The sequence below is a fragment of the Theobroma cacao genome, chromosome 8, assembly GCF_053813885.1.
Source record: "Theobroma cacao isolate CCN51 chromosome 8, ASM5381388v1, whole genome shotgun sequence".
NCBI classification, from domain to species: domain Eukaryota; kingdom Viridiplantae; phylum Streptophyta; class Magnoliopsida; order Malvales; family Malvaceae; genus Theobroma; species Theobroma cacao.
In genome coordinates, this window is record NC_142646.1 from 14,032,866 (window position 1) to 14,049,628 (window position 16,763).

The window sequence follows — 16,763 nt, forward strand, 5'->3', positions numbered from 1 at the left end:
AATTCAATAAATTGTGTCAATTTATCATAAATTATTTCAGGCTCTTATCCATGCGTATGCACTAGATAGGATTTGAAATGTTTAAACAATCGCTTAATTGCGGTGTTCGACCTAACTCGCCTATACACGGTGTAAATTCCTAAAATCCCCAATTCGACTCCAATTCCATCCATTTCAATTTCAATTATCCAATTATATCCACAATACCTCAATGACTGTGAATTTGGTCCAATTTATCAGTTCGGACTATAAATTACGCTTTTACCCCTAGTGGGTAAAAATTTCAATTTATTGCACCGAAAATTCCCATTTAATTTCCAACCTCATAATTCATCATTTTTCCACCCAGTTCTCTTAAAATAAAGTCAACCTCATCCTCACATACCATTGGCTAGATTCGACCTAGGGAAATTCATGGAGAAGATAAATATTTTTCTTGTTGTTTTACTCATAAACATGCTAAACTAACACTAAACACTAACATAGCTCAAAATCAAATTTATCTAACAACTTTCTCTCTCTAAACCCATATGACCAGAATTGAAATCATCCTCAAATCACATGATTCAACCATGGAAAATGATGGGAAATGCATGGGAAAGGTAAAGCACAAGACAAATTTAAGAAATGTTATCTTTTTTCACTTGATTTTTTGAATTTCCACCTATTTTCCCTTTAAATTTCTTGGCTAGGGTTTTATTTTCTCCTTTCTCTCTCTTGTTTCTTGCTTGGCCGAATGTTGAAGAAGAAGAATGGGTGGGCTGATTTTTTTTATGCCTTTTTATTGTTTAATGAAATAATATTATTTTATTCATATTTTAAATATTTTATTAATTCATTTTTTTTTTCTAACCATCCACTTGTCCTAATTTTTCCACCATGCATTCCCTTTGACTTATCCAAGTCTTAAGTGAAATTTTCAGATTTTTCCAAAGTTTTGGTGGAGTAAATTTTTCAAAATTACACTTTTGCCCCCGAACTTTTCAAAAATTACATTTTTGCCTCAAAAATTGAAAATTTGTCATAATGCATAATTTGCACTCCTCATACTCATTTCACACTCCAAATAATTAAATTTGATCAAAATCCTTTCAAAAATTAAATTTTCGATTCCAGATGGTAAAATTACCATTTTACCCTTTTACTCCAAATTATACTGAAATTAAAGTTTTTCACTTCTAAACTTCAAATCTTACTCCAATAAGTCAAATGGGGCCAAAAATCGTTTCTAAAAATTTCCATTTTGTCCCCAGGTGGCAAATGACCATTTTGCCCCTAGATAGCGAAAATTCCGGTTTGACTCCAAATTGATCCTCAAACTCCGAATCACCATATTAAACCATTCTGGGACTTTTAAAATTCTTAATTTCATTGTAAATTCTCTATTTGATCTAGTTCGAGGCTTAAATCAACTTTATTGTACCTCTAGGTACAATACCGACTTTTGTAAATTTTTCGGGACTCTCTTAGCATGCAAACATGTTTTCCATCACATGTATGTCATGATAAATATTTTTATAGAGTAGGGCTTGTCATCTTCTCCCCCACTTGGATCAACCATATGATCTTTCTTCTTGATTGACTTCGACATCCGGCTAAATATTAATATTTTAATATTATTTAATTAATAAAATATTATTTTATTCTAAAAACTTTATCTTGTCTCCTTGGTACCCAAAATACCTTATTATGCCTCACTTGACTTCCGAATCAGCTTTTATCTCACAAATTCTCATCCGATAAAATTATTATTATTTTATTATTATTTTCTCACATGCAAAATATTTTATCCTAAACTACTCCTTTCATCTTTTATCACTTCTAAACATTTTTATTGACCTCCATTTACATTCGATCAACTTTATTTATCACCATATCAAAGTATGGGGTATTTCAATCTCCCCCACTTATATAGAATTCGTCCTCGAATTCCTGTCGATGTTGCATTATAAATCTCCCTCTATGATCCTACTCCTTGTTCCTTCTATAGGGACATTCAATTTATTCACCTCGTTCACCTTCAGTTCAATTAAATGCTTTATTTATGGCAATTATCATCCTTTGGAACTGGATCAGTAATACTTTTCACAACCATGATCTCTTATATCGAGACACTAAGCATGCCTTGATTACCATTATTAAATTTGAACCATAACTTCACCTCAATTATACTGATTTCGACCACATATCATATTTACTTATGTATACCTAATCATCATTTTATTAATTCGCTCCGTACCAAATTTCTCAACCTTGATTCATCCATCTTATACTGGTCCATACCCTTCCTTTATTAGAGTTCCATTAAGAACTTAAACAATCCAAGGTTTACCTTCAAAGTCATTCATAACTTTAATCGTTCATTACATGTTCGTTAACACTTTAGCTCACTGACCTCTCTATACACTATTTCGAAATCTCCCAATTACTGATAACCATTCTTCACTTCAGTTAGTAAAATTATCAATTTCATATATGCATATATACATGCATATTCAAATGTCAACATCTCTCTTTATATATAGGAATCCATGTGTTCACATGCCTTGGACTACATTCCCCCTTTATTCATCCGTATCCCAATCCTAGTTTCAATATAATAATTCTTATAGTGCATGTCAACCTTCTTATTATACTTGTGTATAACTTCATATCATTCATATAATTTTCAACCATATGTTTGCGTTTCCTTATACTATATATCATTCATCACAATGTCATCTCCATTGAATTATAATCTATTATGCGTGTATGCTTTATAATCCTATTGATGCCTCAAAGATTTATCTCAACTTGATCATTGCATCTCATGCAATACCACAATTCCTAAGAGTCATCCTTTTGTCCTTAATCATCTTTCATGCCTCTATATTTCCTTGTATCTGTCTTGCATTACGATATTGATTTGTCACTTAAGACTCGAACCCATTTGAATCATGTATGCCTTAAGCATTTTTGAATTCCAATTTCCATAATATATTTGGAAAGTTTCATTATCTGACTTCATTTTCAAGGTCAACTTCTATCATCCTTTGTTCCACTCCTTCATATGAACATAACGTCATTCTTCCTTAATAAATTTATAAATTGTACTTGAAATTGTAAAACTTAAAACTAGATTCTCCTCAAGTATTTTTCAATATTAATACTAATATCACTCTCAGCTTACAGCTTCCTTTTTATAATCATATAACTTAGTGCTTGCTTTAACGAGATCCAGAGTAAAACTTCTCTTGAGTATTTCCTTGGGAATATCTATCTTAAACTTATATCTCACAGCATGTGATCCCTTAACTTGTGATTAGCCATTAGGCTTCTCAGCAAGTTTTAAAAATTTTACGTTTCATACTTGCTGTGTATGATTATAATCTCTTCTCAAAGATGTTTATGTATTCCTAAAACACTTAATCTTAAAGGTATATAAATACGTACTCATCCATTCCATCTCTGACTCATCTTCATAGGTTTCTAGGGTGTCACACAATTAGCCTCATGTTGTTCTAACTCTTGTCATTTACTGTATCAAAACAGATATTACAAATTCTCGTAATAATATTCTATATAAACTGATTTCCTATACCAGTCTCGTAATTCTTCCTTCACACTTTCATTATTTGGTATCTCATCTCAATATAGTCACTTCAAGAATCTTTCAATTTTTTTCTTTTAATTATATGCCTATATACAAGGCAACAAAGAAGTTTTTCAATTCATTTGGGTAAACATTCTCTAGAATATTCAACACTCCCAGATAACAAAACACAATGACCAGTAACCAAAATTCAATTTGTAAGCACATTATCGTGTCACTCCCATCTTACTCATGCATCATAAGCATGAAGTATTCGGAGCATTACAGCGTTGAACAGTCAATGTTGAGGTACTGTAGCTATTAGAAATTTTCTCATCAAAGCTATTTGTCTGCTTTCAAAGTCACCACATCAATCATTCTCAACCAGTGGTTTCTCTTCTAGATATATATCATGAGTTCCATAAGTATAGATACCTTCTATTTTCTTGTCCTACACACTAAGCCAGATTAATACTTTCATCTCATGTCATCTTTTAACTTTTATCAACATTCATAAAATTCCACCTCAAAACATCCTTTCCATACAGTATAATAAATTCATGATACATATACCACTCCACACATAAATTGCTTACTATCTACAACTTTTCTTAAATTTATTGTCATCCCTATCCAATTATCTTCTTTATCTTATACTCCAGTAATCTTATTGACTTTCGGTATAATTAACTACGAAAATAGCTCAGTTTCCTCCTTACTTTATTCTCACAATCCTTACTGAATCAAAATTTTATATTCCCCATATTCCATAATTTAACTTCATTGGGTTATATTTGTGCCCAACTATTACCTCATAGTGTCATAACATCACTGAATAATCCCTTTCATGCTTAAATTACAATCATTAACTTAATCACATTATCCATTCCAAATGTCATTTATAACCTTATTGCTTCCTTCTATAACCTTCCTCAATAATTATATTACCAATTTATCCCTATCATACTAAAGATTCCCATATACCTTCAGTTACTTAAACAGCCATTTTATAATACATTATAGTCCTACACTTTAAAAGTCAAACTATTTTTAATTCTTTGTACAGATAATTATTATCTCTTTTACATAACATCTACTTAGAGTTAAGGTAGTGTAAAATCCTACGAAAATATTACATGTCTTTGGGATCATCATCTTAATCTGATCTTATCGGAAGATTCTACTCCGAGTCCTTCTGAAGATTCTCTTCTGGGTTTTCCTCCTCCTGAGATTTTTTTTTCCATTGCTCCTCAATCCAGGCTTGTTGTATTCTCCTATATTCTTCATCACTCACCGGTGCAGCATTTCTTCCACAATCGGGAGGAAAATGTCGTACACCTAACACTTTTCTAAGGGGTTCACTCGTCACTGTTACTTTCTCCTTATCCTTTTTTGGTTGTCCCCTTACATTTCTCCCACAGCCTGGTGGAAAGTGTCGGACTACTATCACGCTCTTCCTAGAACGAATATATCCCCTTGCAATTTCTTCCCTCGTCCATTCTCTAGGGTGCTCTCCAGGTTGTTCCGAAAGGAAATCTTGTTCAATTTTTGGTGTATTAGAGCTACTCTCACTTTCAAAATTCCCGCTACTCTCGAAGCTCCCCTTATTATGAACCCATTCTGATAAGTTCTTAGGAATTCTATTCTCAAGAATTCGAGACGGACCACCTTCCGAATCACCTGTATCAAGGTGCCATATGCTTCTAGCCGTAGAATCTAGAGATCTCTCGCTATCACTATGAGAGGTATCGAGACTACCACCACTTCTAGACATGGTGTGTACGTCACCAGTGCACCTCAAAACCTATATGCAATCAAATAATAATTGTTTAATTATTTATGCATCTCAAAATTAGGTAGATTTCTATATGAAGATGCATACATTCTATTCAATCTAACCTAACTTAACTTATCTTAACTTAACTGGACTTGGGGCCACGCAGTGTTAGTGTAGATTCCTTAAAACAACTTTAAAACCAAAAACTTTTAAATCCAAAGCTTTAAAATCAAAATATCTTATTTCTAAACCATGCTCTGATACCAATAAAATTGTCACGACCCGGAACTCCCCATCGGGCCCGTGACAACCGTCGCGAGGCCTCGACAGACATTCTTCACCTCGAATGTCGATTGAAACCCCGTAAGGCTTAGCATCAACTTCTGCACCTCCCCAGTGAGCAACAGTTATTAAATCTCGCATTTCAAAAAAATCATAAGTCATTTTTAAATAAGAACAATAAAATATTATTTTCTGGCTCACAGGGGTATTTTCGTAATTTTTCGTCAAAAATCTTAAAACTTGCTAAAAATGTAGTAGGTAAGCAGAAAATATATATTTAATGATTTAAAAACAATTAAGTATCTAAAACGTTCATTTGAAAGCAAATTGTTGACAACTAGTACTATTCAAAAATAATAAATAAAATATTCTATTTTCTCATAAAATAAATTTTTATAGAAATATTCGTAAATAATTTTTCGCACATGAAAGTAAAGTAAAAATTGTATGAATAGAAATACAGATAACCAAAATATAAGTTTTGATCTGCAATGACACGTGGGCTCCAATTGACCAAGAGGATGTAAGATTGTGAACTCTTACTTTCTATAATGCAGTTCCGAGCTTAGTTCTCGTCTTACTCGACTATCTACAAACTGTCCTAAGCCTGAAAAATGTATAGGAAGAAGGGGTGAGATTTTATAATCCCAGTGAGTAAACAGATACCATCTAAAGTATCTAAAGCCGAGTAAATGGAGACAATTAAAATAAGTCATCATACTGTAATTTCATTACCTTTCAGCTCATTTCAACCAAATAAAATCAATCCATATAAATCGAGTAATCAACTTGGCTTATGAATTTCTTAAAACTTTGGCTCGTGCCAAAACTCATACTTAGTGATACCTTGCGCAAGGCATCCAACCGAGTCTGCCAAGGCTGTTAAAATTTCGTATACACTTAAAATATATTTTTAGTTTGAGAAAATACAGCCGTTCCTTGGCGTTGGCTGAGTTCCCCTTCACGTGGTGGTTTGGCGTGAAGTAAACCCTAAGCTATACCCCAGGAGATACCCTACGCGCCTCTCCGTTCGAGGTAATAATATAATGGAGTTTACCGTGCCCCTCTAATAGGCTGGTCCACGGAACCCCCTCTGCAGTAAATAATTAATATATAATCCACCAATTAATAAAATTCATTCTAGCATGACATGACAATTTATCGCAACCTAGCCTTTCAAGGCTGAATACACAGTATAAATAATTCTAACACAGAAATCAATTTAGCCATTCATGCTCATTTATTGTCATAAGCCATTCAATTCAAAACCATAAATTTGCAACACAAACTAGCAGTCTCCAATTACTCTATTTTCAAAACCAATATTCGATTTTCTAGAAAATTTATAAAATCATTTTATAAAATTATAATTTCTCTTAAAACATAGCAATTTACCATTTAAACCCATTTTTCATAAAATCACACAGTTGTATAAAACTACTCTAGATAATTAAGACGATAATAAGTTTACTCACAGTATTAGGAGTAGAAATACTCCTATCTTCCGCCCTCGGGTGCAGTCTCTTACTCGAAACAATTGACTCACCACCTATCCATAATCTATGACACAAAATTCAATAAATTGTGTCAATTTATCATAAATTATTTCAGGCTCTTATCCATGCGTATGCACTAGATAGGATTTGAAATGTTTAAACAATCGCTTAATTGCGGTGTCCGACCTAACTCGCCTATACATGGTGTAAATTCCTAAAATCCACAATTCGACTCCAATTCCATCCATTTCAATTTCAATTATCCAATTATATCCACAATACCTCAATGACTGTGAATTTGGTCCAATTTATCAGTTCGGACTATAAATTACGCTTTTACCCCTAGTGGGTAAAAATTTCAATTTATTGCACCGAAAATTCCCATTTAATTTCCAACCTCATAATTCATCATTTTTCCACCCAGTTCTCTTAAAATAAAGTCAACCTCATCCTCACATACCATTGGCTAGATTCGACCTAGGGAAATTCATGGAGAAGATAAATATTTTTCTTGTTGTTTTACTCATAAACATGCTAAACTAACACTAAACACTAACATAGCGCAAAATCAAATTTATCTAACAACTTTCTCTCTCTAAACCCATATGACCAGAATTGAAATCATCCTCAAATCACATGATTCAACCATGGAAAATGATGGGAAATGCATGGGAAAGGTAAAGCACAAGACAAATTTAAGAAATGTTATCTTTTTTCACTTGATTTTTTGAATTTCCACCTATTTTCCCTTTAAATTTCTTGGCTAGGGTTTTATTTTCTCCTTTCTCTCTCTTGTTTCTTGCTTGGCCGAATGTTGACGAAGAAGAATGGGTGGGCTGATTTTTTTTATGCCTTTTTATTGTTTAATGAAATAATATTATTTTATTCATATTTTAAATATTTTATTAATTCATTTTTTTTTCTAGCCATCCACTTGTCCTAATTTTTCCACCATGCATTCCCTTTGACTTATCCAAGTCTTTAGTGAAATTTTCAGATTTTTCCAAAGTTTTAGTGGAGCAAATTTTTCAAAATTACACTTTTGCCCCCGAACTTTTCAAAAATTACATTTTTGCCTTAAAAATTGAAAATTTGCCATAATGCATAATTTGCACTCCTCATACTCATTTCACACTCCAAATAATAAAATTTGATCAAAATCCTTTCAAAAATTAAATTTTCGATTCCAGATGGCAAAATTACCATTTTACCCTTTTACTCCAAATTATACTGAAATTAAAGTTTTTCACTTCTAAACTTCAAATCTTACTCCAATAAGTCAAATGGGGCCAAAAATCGTTTCTAAAAATTTCCATTTTGTCCCCAGGTGGCAAATGACCATTTTGCCCCTAGATAGCGAAAATTCCGGTTTGACTCCAAATTGATCCTCAAACTCCGAATCATCATATTAAACCATTCTGGGACTTTAAAATTCTTAATTTCATTGTAAATTCTCTATTTGATCTAGTTCGAGGCTTAAATCAACTTTATTGTACCTCTAGGTACAATACCGACTTTTGTAAATTTTTCGGGATTCTCCTAGCATGCAAACATGTTTTCCATCACATGTATGTCATGATAAATATTTTTATAGAGTAGGGCTTGTCATCTTCTCCCCCACTTGGATCAACCATATGATCTTTCTTCTTGATTGACTTCGACATCCGGCTAAATATTAATATTTTAATATTATTTCATTAATAAAATATTATTTTATTATAAAAACTTTATCTTGTCTCCTTGGTACCCAAAATATCTTATTATGCCTCACTTGACTTCCGAATCACCTTTTATCTCACAAATTCTCCTCCGATAAAATTATTATTATTTTCTCACATGCGAAATATTTTATCCTAAACTACTCCTTTCGTCTTTTATCACTTCTAAACATTTTTATTGACCTCCATTTACATTCGATCAACTTTATTTATCACCATATCAAAGTATGGGGTATTTCAGGATAGGTGGTGAGTCAATTGTTTCGGGTAAGAGACTGCACCCGAGGGCGGAAGATAGGAGTATTTCTACTCCTAATACTGTGAGTAAACTTATTATTGTCTTAATTATCTATAGTAGTTTTATACAATTGTGTGATTTTATAGAAAATGGGTTTAAATGGTTAATTGCTATGTTTTAAGAGAAATTGTGATTTTATAAATTTTCTGGAAAATCGAATATTGGTTTTGGAAATAGAGTAATTGGAGACTGCCTGCTTGTGTTGTAAATTTATGGTTTTAAATTGAATGGCTTATGACAATATATGAGCATGAATGGTTAAACTGATTTTGGTGTCAGAATTATTTATATTGTGTATTCAGCCTTGAGAGGCTAGATTACGATAAATTGCCAAGCCATGCTAGAATGAATTTTATTGAATTGGTGGAGTATATATTAATTATTTACTGCAAAGGGGGTTCCGTGGACCAGCCTATTAGAGGGGCACGGTAAACTCCATTATATTATTACCTCGAACGGAGAGGCGCGTAGGGTATCTCCTGAGGTAAAGCTTAGGGTTCACTTCATGCAAAACCACCACGTGAAGGGGAACTCAGCCAACGCCAAGGAAAGGCTATATTTTTCTCAAACTAAAAATATATTTTAAGTGTATATAAAATTTTAACAGTCTTGGCGGACTCAGTTGGATGCCCTGCGCAAGGTATCACCGAGTATGAGTTTTGGCACGAGCCAAAGTTTTAAGAAATTCATAAGCCAAGTTGATTACTCGATTTATATGGATTGATTTTATTTGGTTGAAATGAACTGAAAGGTAATGAAATTACAGTATGATGACTTGTTTTAATTGTCTCCATTTACTCGGCTTTAGATACTTTAGATGGTATTTGTTTACTCACTGGGATTATAAAATCTCACCCCTTCTTCCTATACATTTTTCAGGCTCAGGACAGTTTGTAGATAGTCGAGTAAGACGAGAACTAAGCTCGGAACTGCATTATAGAAAGTAAGAGTTCACAGTCTTACATCCTCTTGGTCAATTGGAGCCCACGTGTCATTGCAGATCAAAACTTATATTTTGGTTATCTGTATTTCTATTCATACAATTTTTACTTTACTTTCATGTGCGAAAAATTATTTACGAATATTTCTATAAAAATTTATTTTATGAGAAAATAGAATATTTTATTTATTATTTTTGAATAGTACTAGTTGTCAACAATTTGCTTTCAAATGAACGTTTTAGATACTTAATTGTTTTTAAATCATTAAATATATATTTTTTGCTTACCTACTACATTTTTAGCAAGTTTTGAGATTTTTGACGAAAAATTACGAAAATACCCCTGTGAGCTAGAAAATAATATTTTATTGTTCTTATTTAAAAATGACTTATGATTTTTTTGAAATGCGAGATTTAATAACTGTTGCTCACCGGGGAGATGCGGAAGTTGATGCTAAGCCTTGCGGGGTTTCAATCGACATTCGGGATGAAGAATGTCTGTCGAGGCCTCGCGACTGTTGTCACGGGCCCGATGGGGAGTTCCGGGTCGTGACATAACTTAACTTATCTTAACTGAACTGGACTTGGAGCCACACAGTGTTAGTGTGGATTTCTTAAAACAGCCTTAAAATCAAAAACTCGAAAATTCAAGGCTTTAAAACCAAAATCTTTGATATTTAAACCATGCTCTGATACCAATCTAAATTGTCACAACCCGAAACTCCCCATCGGGCCCGTGAGAATCGCCGCAGGCCTCGACAGACATTCTTCACCCCGAATGCCGATCGAAACCTCGCAAGGCTCTCGTATCAGCTTTCGCACTTCCCTGGTGAGCAATAGTTATCAAATATCAAAATTCGAAGGATTACAAATCATTTCCAAATCAAAACATAAATATTGTTTTCTAGCTCACAGGGGCATTTTCGTCATTTTTGTTGAAAACCTCGAAACTTGCTAAAAATGTAGTAAGTAAGTCAAAAATATATATTTAATGATTTAATAACAAATTATGTATCTAAAACGTTCATTTGAAGTGAAAATATGACCATTTGAATATAATAAAAATATTTAATAAAATAAACTATTTTCTTGTAAAATAATTTTCATAAAACTATCGGTATATAATTCTTATAGCGTAAAAGTTAATTATATTCATATATACTATAAAGCAAATAACCAAAGCATAAAATTTCTTTTACAATGACAAGTGGGCCCACATATATCCAAAATGCATCGAAAGCTAGAAACCTACAGCTTTTACCGATTCGAGTCCAAATGAAGATCTTTGTCAAAGTCAGCTAACTATGGAATTCCCCGAGCCTGAAATGTGAGGAAATGAGGGTGGTGAGATTATAAAATCCCTGTGAGTAAACAGATACCATCTAAACTATCTAAAGTCGAGTAAATGGAGACAATTAAAATAAGTCATCATACTGTAATTTTGTTACCTTTCAACCAAATAAAATCAATCTATGAAAATCGAGTAATCAACTTGGCTTATGAATTTCTTAAAACTTTGGCTTGTGCCAAAACTCATACTCGGTGATACCTTGCGCAGGGCATCCAACTGAGTCCGCCAAGGCTGTTAAAATTTCGTATACATTTAAAATATATTTTTAGTTTGAGAAAAATACAGTCGTTCCTTGGCGTTGGCTGAGTTCCCCTTCATGTGGTGGTTTGGCGTGAAGTGAACCCTAAGCTTTACCCTAAGAGATACCCTACGCGCCTCTTCGTTCGAGGTAAGAATATAATGGAGTTTACCGTGCCCCTCTTATAGGCTGGTCCACGAAACCCCCTCTGCAGTGAATAATTAATATATAATCCATCAATCAATAAAAATTATTCTAGCATGACATGGCAATTTATCGCAATCTAGCCTCTCAAGGCTGAATACACAGTATAAATAATTCTAACACCAAAATCATTTTAGCCATTCATGCTCATATATTGTCATAAGCCATTCAATTTAAAACCATAAATTTACAACATAAGCAGGCAGTCTCCAATTACTCTATTTTCAAAACCAGTATTCGATTTTTCAGAAAATTTATAAAATCATTTTATAAAATCACAATTTTTCCTAAAACATAGCAATTTACCATTTAAACCCATTTTTCATAAAATCACACAATTGTATAAAACTACTCTAAATAATTAAGACGATAATAAGTTCACTCACTGTTCTAGGAGTCGATGTACTCCTAATCCCAATCTCCAAGCACAATCTCTGTACTTTTACTAGTGTACTTTGCTCACCACCTATCCATAATGTACAGTACATAATTCATCACATCAATGCTTGACCATTATAAAAATCAATTCAGCCTCGATATAGATGCATGATATGATATACAACGTATTCGACTACCGCTTAAATGAGGTGCTGACCTAATTCGGCCTATTATCTCCAATTTAACTCCAAATCAATTCTTCTCACTTTCTACACTCTAATTATACTTAAATTACCTCAGTGACTATCAATGAGATTCAATTTATCAGTCCTGGTAGTAAATTACGAAAATACCCCTAGTGGGTAAAAATTCGTATTTTTGCTCTAAAAATTCTCATTATTTTTCTAGGCTCATAATTCATCATTATTTATCACAATTCCTCAAATAAACATCAAGATTATCAGCCAATATTCCCCTAGAAAATTCGGCCAATAATGGTAATGGAGGAAAATAAATTCTTTTCTTGTTGTTTTATTCTTAAATATGCTAAACTAACTAAAAACACTAACATAACTTAAAATCAAATTAATCTAACAACAATTCCTCTTCCATACCTATTTTTCAGAATTGAATTCATCATAATAACTCAATATTCAACCATGGAAATCAAGAACAAAAGCATGGGTAAGCTAGGTATCAAGGAGAACTAAAGAAATTCTAACTTACCTAGCTTGTTTCCTTGATTTCTTCACTTTTTCTTTGAATTTTCACCTAGGTTTTCTTGTTTTTCCCTTTTTTCTTCCTCTCTTTCTCTCTCTTCCTTGCTTGGCCGGCCATATGAAGAAAATGGGCTGATTTTATGCCTTTTTATAAAGAAACAATAAAATAATAAAGGTATGACACATGGCATTTTCTTATTGGTCCATTTTTAAAATTTTAAAATTTTAATCCTTTTTATCTCCACCACACTATTAGTCAACGGTCAAAATGAGGATAAAGGAAGACCATGTGCTGGAAAAATGTCCTAGTGGTGGAAAATTACAATGTTGCCCTTGGGGTGGTAAAATTACCATTTTACCCCTATACTCCAAATTATACCGAAATTAAAATTTTTCACTTCTAAACCTCAAATCTTACTCCAATAAGTCAAATTGTACTCCAATAAGTCAAATGGGGCCAAAAAAATCTTTTCTAAAATTCCCATTTTGTCCCCAGGTGGCAAATGGCCATTTTACCCTTGGATAGCGAAAATTTCGATTTGACTCCAAATTGATCCTCGAACTCCGAATCACCATATGAAACCATTTTGGGACTTTAAAATTCTTAATTTCATCATGAATTCTCTATTTGATCTTGTTCGAGGCTTAAATCAACTTTGTTGTACGTCTAGGTACAATACCGACTTTTGTAAATTTTTCGAGACTCTTCTAGCATGCAAACATGCTATTCATCACATGCATGTCATGACAAATATTTTTATAGAGTCGAGCTTGTCATCTTCTCCCCCACTTGGATCAACCATATGATCCTTCTTCGTGACTAATTTCGATATCAGGCTAAATATTAATATTTTAATATTATTTTATTAATAAAATATAATTTTATTCTAAAAATTTTATATTGTCTCCTTGGTACCCAAAATACCTTATTATGCCTCACTTGACTTCCAAATCGCCTTTTCTCTCACAAATTCTCCTCCGATAAAATTATTATTATTTTATTGTTATTTTCTCACTTGCAAAATATTTTATCCTAAACTACTCCTTTCGTCTTTTATCACGTTTAAACATTTTAATTAACCTCAATTTGCATTTGATCAACTTTATTTATCACCATATCAAAGTATGGGGTATTTCAAGAAGAAAGGTGTTTTTACACAAATGAGAAATTGAAACCATGCTTCTTGTAGAAAAAGTTCTTCAAGTTGATGCTTAAGTGTAATTTTGGAGCAAAATTTTATCAAGTTTTGTTTCTAACTTGCACTTCTCTATTTTTTTTTTCTTTGAAATGAAGATGTGATGGTGCTAGTTACATGTAAGATGTGTCATTGTAAAAATGGTGTGAAATAATTGCCAATCATGGCATTGAATATGAATAAATAGTGATAGGTGGAAACCATTTTTTATTTATTTGACATTTTATATTTTATCATTTCAAAGGCAATGACCTTGATCTAATATTTCTTTGTTAGTTCCAAATCTCAGGAATTTGTGAAGACCAAGCATTCACAATTTCATTATGAGTCAAAATTGTATCTGCTTTTTCAATGAAGAAGTAAGTCTATGTCTCTCCTTTCTCTTTTTTTCTATGTCTTTCTATAAAAATTATCTTTACTACATCATAATTTAACTAGAGTCTTCTTTGAGTAGCCTTTTCCACTACACTATCACTATACAAGAAAAAAAAAAAAGAAAAACATGCAAGTTGTGGTTTGATGAATGCCAGTAATTTTCTTTGATTTATAATTTTATAAATCAGACTTCATTAAATTTGATATTGGACTTGGTAACTGTTGGTTCAGAAAGAGAATATCAAGTCTTCTTTTCCTTTCCATAAATCAACTAAGTCTTTAAACAATTTGTTTAACACACAAGCGCAAACCTTTCTTTAGACATGTTCGCTGGCAGGTTGATGTTTTATCTTGAATATTCTATGCCTTTTTTTCTTTGTAAGAATTTTTTAAAAAAGCACATTATTTTAATATTTAAATAAAATATTCAACCTGAAATGGTTTGGAGTCAAGGTAGTTTACAATGTCATGGTATTCGACCTTCTTGGATCTAGTCTAGAAGATTTTTTCTACTACTAGAATAGAAAACTTTCATTAAAAATAGTGTTGATGCTTGCTCATCAATTAGTAAATATATCTGACTTTTTTTGTGCTAAATAATAAGTTTTCAACTTATTTTTATTTTTAATTTTCCCCCTTTCTAACTTTTCTTTTTTTTTCTAGATTAATAAAGTAAAATATATGCATTCAAGAGGTTTTCTTCACCATGATATATGTTGATGTAGCCATCAAGTTAGACAAACTAGGGCTTAAAAACAAGGCAGTCACACCCTTAGTGCAAGTTAAAAAAAGTTGAAGGAAGTTTGAATTATTCTCTCTATTACTTTCTACGTAGACTATTAATATTTCTATTGTTCTTTTGAAAATCTCTAAACCCCGTATTGAATCGAGTTTAATCTTTTAATCTTTTGAATTAAATATAGTAAGCGTTCCATTTTCATGTGCCTCTTCTGCATTCTTCAACTTTACAATCTAGTTTCTATTCTCATTTTACATGATTCTTGCTTGGATGGTACTAATGATTCTGATTGACCAATAGATGCTTATGGGAGAAAGTGGCTCATTTTCAGTTGGGGTCTAGGGAAATGGATGCACTCATGGTATGTAAGTTTTTTTTTATCTACCGTAACATTCTCCTTTCTTGACAATCTACATTTGATTTTAGCTAATGTCATTTTTCAAACAAAATTTGTTAGAAGTAACATCTTGCCGTAGACATTTTCTTTGTATATTCTATTCAATAGAAAATTACTTTATGAGTAGTTTCTTATTGTTTGTAGATGGCCTCAAAACAATAAAGCAAGGTGTGTTGTTGGTGACTATAATAGGTATGCCTCACTTTAATGCATTTGTATGGATCTATGTTTGCTTCGTTTCATTTCTCTACTTTGCAGCTAATGATTCATCTTAATATATGTCTTGTAACACCCCGTACTCTCGTATAGAAGCCAATATGATCTTATCGATAAGACGAAGGGTCCATCAATGTAAATTTAAGTGCCAAAGAGTGGTGACAAATGAAAGGATAAGTTAAAAGGTGATTCGGAAGTGAACCGAGGCAAAGTAAGATGTTTTGGAGCCTTAGAAAGCTAGAGGAAAATTTTGGAATAAATTAATATTAAAATATTAATATTTTATCTATTTTCGAAATTAATCATGAGAGAGGATTATATGACTAATGTAAGTGGGGGAGAAGAAATAAGAAAGAATTTCAAAGGAAAATGACGATAGTGGGGACCGTGTGTCTTTATTAAATAGAGCTAGAGCGGGTAAGTATATATTTAAATATTATGGTGACATCTTGGTGAAGTGCAAATTCTATATCCTATTTGTATAAGTGTAAAGGAAGGAAGATAGAAGGAAATTGGAATTAAATAAACATTGGAAGGACCAAATTGTAAAGGATGAAAGTTTAGAGGGTCGAATGGCAAACAAGGAAAAGTTTGAAGGCTTGTGTGCAATTTCAATTTTTGAAGTTAAATGGACATTCACTAACCAAGGGAAGTTAGATTATGTGGAATATGAAATATACATGTGAATTCACTATTACAAGCAAATCATTGCATGCAAAAAGTAGAAATTTAGTGGGAAACATGTGGGACCCCACCATGTGAAAGTTGATAAAGAGAAAAAGAACAAAGAGTAATTAAGTGAAAGAAAACCATGGTTTGTCAAGGATAGCACATGGTAAACAAAGTAAGGTTGGCAATGTGATTTGAT